General features: G+C 48.5%; 1 pseudogene; it reads left to right on the forward strand.

Annotated features, from left to right (window-relative positions):
• The first annotated feature begins 5,728 nt into the window (after positions 1-5,728).
• Positions 5,729-5,847, forward strand: LOC115459326 (annotated as a pseudogene).
• Positions 5,848-6,092: the final 245 nt, after the last annotated feature.

Genomic DNA, 6,092 nt, shown 5'->3' on the forward strand with positions numbered 1-6,092 from the left:
GTACAGTGTCCTGGTCCTGTAAAATGTTGACCAACAGGCGTGGGAACCCTGCTGGCACCAGTATTGTTCATATGATGTCTATGTAAATTGAATCTTGTCTTAAGCATCTGGCCTGTTTCTCCAATATAGCATCCTTCGTTACATTTTTTACACTGAATGATATATACCACATTGGAAGATGAGCAAGTGAAAGATCCCTTTATGTTGAATATCTTTCCTTTGTGGATGACTTTGGGGTCCTGTGAAATATTTTGGCATAGTTTGCAACTGGATAAATTACAGGGAAGTGTGTCCTTCTGTTCCTTTTCAGTCTGTGAAGGAAGTTTACTTCTGATTAGCTTGTGTTTTAAATTGGGTGGCTGTCGGAAGGCCAGTACTGGTGGGGATGGGAATATCTCTTTCAGTAATTCATCCTCCTGGAGTATAGGTTGTAGATCTCTTATGATTTTCCTCAGTTTTTCCAGCTCTGGATTGTATGTCACTACAAGCGGGATTCTGTCTGTGGATTTTTTCTTTTTGTACTGTAGCAGATTCTCCCTGGGTGTTTTGAGGGAGGAGGCAATATTCTTGGAGATTATTTTGGGGTTGTAGCCCTTCTGTTTGAAGGATTCAGTCAGGCTTTTAAGGTGTCTGTCTCTGTCCCCTGGGTCAGAGCAGATACGGTGGTATCTTGTGGCTTGGCTGTAAATGATGGATCTTTTTGTATGTGAAGGATGGAAGCTGGAGTTGTGGAGGTAGCTGCATCTGTCTATGGGTTTCTTGTATATAGATGTTTGTATACAGCCATCACTGATTGAGACCGTGGTGTTTTATTTTGTTTGATTTCTATTGATAACCTTAAGAGTGGACTAACACGGCTACCACACTCCTCTACTTAAGACTCCAAAACAAATTCTTACTTAGTTAATACAAATTTATAAAATAAAAAAGCTTTCAGAGATTTATGGAACTGTTTATAGTTCATAATATGTCTCAGTGGTTCATTTCAAGTCCTCACCACCAAGAATAAAAATGATGTGGTTAATAGCCTCATATCCCAAACTCAGCAAATATTCAGGAACATGACTATATAAGATCAAGAACATAGTAGTACACATTTTAAATATCACACTAGCATAGATTGGTAACCGTATGATGAGCCCCTTAAGATCAATGATCAAACATATAAATGGCAAGTGACCGACTCACTTGCAAATGCGCAGTAGAGACTTCCCTCTCTGTCCCGCCCCTGCGTCAAGACGTGATGACGGAACAGAGAGGGAAACTCTGCGCTGAGGAGTGCAGTAGTCACTGCCACATGGAAGAGGAGGAACCGCCGAGGTCGCTACCACTCCCCCCCCCCGAGGTCGCCGCTACTGCTCCCCCCCCCCCCGAGGACGCCGCCTGCCCCCCTCCACCCGGGCCGGGCCCTCTCTTCTACATTTAACTTACAGCGCCAAAACTGCAACAGGCAGATCAGCTCCCGTCACCCTGCCTTCCCTGCCTGTGTGTCCCGCCCTCGCTGACGTTACGTCACATGAGGGCGGGACACAGGCAGGGAAGGAAGGCCGATGGGAGGCGATCTGCCTGCTGTGGTTTCAGCGCTATAAATTAAATGTTGAAGAAAGGGCCCAGCACGGGTGGAGGGGGGCTGGTGGCGACCTCGTGGGGGGGGGACCATAGCGGCGAACTCGGGGGAGGAGCGATAGCAGCGACCTTGGGGGGGCAGGAGAACTGCTCAGAAGGAGGAGGGGGGCTGTGGAGCTGGGAGGGAGGGATGGAGGGGGGCCTTGGAGCTGGGAGGGAGGCCTTGGGAGGGAGGAGGGGCCATGGAGCTGGGAGGGGAGGGGATGGGGCCTTGGAGCTGGGAGGGGAGGGGGCCTTGGAGCTGGGAGGGGAGGGGAGAGGGAATGGGGCCTTGGAGCTTGGAGGGACAGAGGGCCTTGGAGCTGGCAGGGAAGGAGAAAGGATGCTGGACATAGGAGGTCAGAAGTAGGGGGGGCCTTGGAGCTGGGAGGGATGGACAGAGGGGACCCTTGGAGCTGGCTGGGTGGGAGGGACAGGGGGGCCCTTGGAGCAGGGAGGGAATGGGGCCTTGGAGCTGGGACAGAGGGGGGCCTTGGAGCTGGGAGGGAGGGACGGAGGGGGGCCTTGGAGCTGGGAGAGAGGAACAGAGGGCCTTGGAGCTGGCAAGGAAGGAGGGAGGGTGGGAGAGAGGGGGGGGGGGCCTTGGAGCTGGGAGGGAGGGAGTTAGTTATACATAAAAATACAACATATCAATACTCGCCCGTTTTAACAGGCTTGACGGCTAGTCTGTGCATAAACAGAGCTTTGCTTCTAAGAAAGCACTTAGAAGCAGCTCTCAACTATACCACCTAGGACCTTCAGTGTTATGGATAGAGCTCCTCTTTACTCTCAGGGTAACTTCCCTACATCCATGGCCATCCAATCCCAACACCTCCTGGAAGGTTCTTCATGGATCATGCAACAGTTATGGTATGTATTATGTGCCCCCTGGTGCCTCTTGTGAGAATAAACACACTTGGTTAGCAGGCTTTAGATTCTATGCAAATTAGGGAACTGTTATGCAGATCATATTTTCCTAGCCTTCACTAACCACTTTGCAGGGGGGAATTCTTCAGACAGTTCATTTAATACTCTTCCAACTGAGCACTCTTTTACTGGAGAACTGGGGTCTCTGTTAAAACAGCCACCACCCTTTGGACAGGACTTAGCTTTCTCTATAACCATATGGTCCTGTCCTCCATCCCTTGCTGTTAGTCCAGTTCTTAGTTCAGTGAGCCCAGTGTTCTCTCACACTTGGATCCCTCAACATAGTTGCAGTACTTATATAGCACAACTTCAAAGTGAGTACCTTTTCTTGCTCTGGGATGTGGCTTTCTGCCTCAAGCATACCCAGGCCTTCAGTAGAGATCCTTCTTTCTTGTCAGCAGCCAAGCCTCTTTAGGGGTCCTTGCCCAAATTCGCAGCCCATTCCAGCCAGCCTCTTAGGTCACCTCCAGTACTCCATCCTTCTTGCTTTAGGCCCCTTCCCTTCTCTGGATACCTCCTCCCAGGAAGGGCCTTTTTATAGGGCTGCTAATAGCTCACCCCACCCCCTTCTGGGCACCTCCTCTTACTTCTAGAAGGGTCCAGAACTTTCTACAGGGTACTTCCTTCTTAAAGGAGAAATCATACCCTACCCTCTGCTATGGGTCCTCCCCAGCCCATGGATGCTGGAGCTCCCCCTGGTGGCCTCTTCATGGTGGGGCATTATCTCCCGTTTTCCTGGAGTCATTGGTCCATTTCCCACTCTCTTTCTGTGCTGTTATTTTTACGTGGGAGTTAGTGTTCATCCACTTAGGGGCATTACCTATACTTATTACAACCAATGTAAATTCACTAAGAATGGCAAAGCATTGTCAAATCTTGATGTTTGACAGACAAAATGTGCTGCAGTGTTCTATAGTGTTTGTAATTTTCTTAGCACGTACTTATAACCGTATAAACCATGTTACAATAGTCTGACCCTCCTGTTTACAAAGGAGTTCTAGCTGCTGCTGCGCGGCAATACTGATACAGCCCATTAGCATACTGGAAGCAGAGCAGAAGCACCTAGTTTATACAAGGGCACTACAATTGGTTGTATAAAGGACCGTTTTATCATATATATGGCCTGTATTTTCATCAATACTTGTTCACAGGTTTGATGAACCCTGAGGCAGGCTCACATGCCAAAACACGGCCATGTTGGGTCCTTGATGTATTAACACTGTGACTCCAATAAAGGTCCTTGAAGATTGAAAATCCTCTTTGTATTCATCTCACTTCTTTGGTGTCTACACATCCGTGAGGTTTTGACTTTGTCCTCCTTTCTTCTTTCCTAAGTAGTATACTATACCGCCTCATAATCGAAAGTGAAAGACGCCCATATTTCGACCCAAATCGGGACATGGGAGTCTTTTTCGCATGGGTGCCCAAATCGGTATAATCGAAAGCCGATTTTGGGCGTCTTCAACTGCACTCCATCGCGGGAACGAATAAAGTTGACAGGGGCATGTCAGAGGTGTGGTGAAGGCGGGACTGGGACATGGTTATCGGCCGAGGAGAGATGGGCGCACTTGGCTGATAATCGAAAAAAAGGCGTTTTTACCGCGATTTTGGGTCACCTTTTTTTACCCTTTTTTTCACGAATAAGTCCCCCAAAAGTGCCCCAACTGCCCAGATGACCACCGGAGGGAATCGGGGATGAGCTCCCCGGACTCCCCCAGTGGTCACTAACCCCCTCCCACCAAAAAAACCCACTTTAAAAACTTTTTTTCCCAGCCTCTATGACAGCCTCAAATGCCGTACCCACCTCCATGACAGCAGAATGTGTTCTATCCTGTGATAGCCTTTCCCTGGTTCTGATGTGGCTCTCCGGTGAGTGTGACACCTTTTCTGTTATGCGCACTGCAGAGTCACACCAGCAATGCATTGTGGTGGGTGTAGGGTATTGGGCTCCGTGATTCCACTAGCTTGTAGTAAATGCTCACGATGTTGGTATGTGGTAGGCTCTATTCCCATGGTGCTTTTCCCTCTGCTTACTGGGTCAGAGTGTGCCCTGTTTTATTTCCGGTAGTCCATGAGGTAGTGGCCATTTTTGTAAGCCAGTTTTAGATCCCTTTCATGTGTTAGCCATGTTACAGAACCTAGTTCTTACCTTGAATGTTGCTGAAAGAGGGCATTGTACAGTATTGTGCCAGCTTTGACCTACTGCTAATCTCAGTACTAGGGAGACTCATTGCCAGTGGGGCACAACCTCTGATCTGCAGTTAACTGTGAGTAAACGTGCTTATTCCAATCTGTTTTCGGACAGATTAGTCTTCAGGTGTCAACTGGTGTGCCAAGGTTATACAGCAGCAACAAGTCCTAGAGGCCTGCGTGTACTTCAGTGCACTTCAGGCAGGCGGACCCAGCCCCATCCCCCCAACCTGTAACACGTGTGCTGGTAAATGGGAGGCCTCCAAAACCCACTCTACCCACATGTAGGTGCCCCCTTCACCCCTAAGAGCTATGGTAGTGTTGTACATTTGTGGGTAGTGGGTTTGGGGGCTCAGCACCCGTGGTAAGGGAGCTATGCATGTGGGAGCTATTTCTGAAGTCCACCGCACTGACCTCTAGGGTGGCCAGTTGGTGTCCTGGCATGTCAGGGGGGGCCAGTGTACTACGAATCGTGGCCCCTCCCATGACCAAATGGCTCGGATTAGGACGTTTTTGAGCTGGGCGTTTTTATTTTCTATTATCGCTAAAAAAAAACAAACGCCCAGCTCAGAAATGAACAAATCCATGGCATTTGGTCCGTACAAACCGTATTTTCGAAAAACAAAAAAGACGCCCATTTTTTTCGACAATATGGTCTGTCCCTCCTCTTCACGTACCCGTTTTCGGACATAGACACCCATGGAGATAGGCGTTCGCGTTCGATTATGCCCCTCTACGCCTTACTTTGTATTGTTGTTTGAATATTTTTACTGCTGTAATTATCTGTTGCTTATGTTTTATTTCTTCTTACTGTACATTGCCTTGAGTGAATTCCTTCAAAAGGCGGTAAATAAATCCTAATAAATAAATAGTAGGGGATAATTGAAAGTGCCCCACCCTTTCTCTTATCCTCTACTTCTTATTCCTTGCCCTCCACCCCCTTTCTAAATCATATTGCCTGTTTAATCATTTTCATTCTGAATTGTTCTTAAAAATCTAAAATCTTGCCTATGGCCAAACCACCCAGAATGCGCCTGATCCCGTCTGATCTCAGAAGCTAACCTGGGTCGGACCTGGCTCGTACTTGGTCAGGAGACCACCTGGGAATACCAGGTGCTGTAGGCTTTAAAAAAAAAAAGGGAGTTTCCAAAATGGCGGCATGCCGCAACCGTGGTTGAGACCACTCGAAAGGAGCTGTGGAACAAATACTCTTTTACCTCAAAAATATGCCGCACACCAAGCGAAAAGGAACGGTTAAGACTGGAGCCTCGTCGGTCAGGACCTCCTCTCCTTCACAGCCGACAATCGAGAGGTTCGCCGTAAGAACGCCAGACCAAAGAACTGGGAGCTGCCCTGCTATCTCCTTGGCA

Source organism: Microcaecilia unicolor, unplaced genomic scaffold (genome assembly GCF_901765095.1).
Source record: "Microcaecilia unicolor unplaced genomic scaffold, aMicUni1.1, whole genome shotgun sequence".
NCBI classification, from domain to species: domain Eukaryota; kingdom Metazoa; phylum Chordata; class Amphibia; order Gymnophiona; family Siphonopidae; genus Microcaecilia; species Microcaecilia unicolor.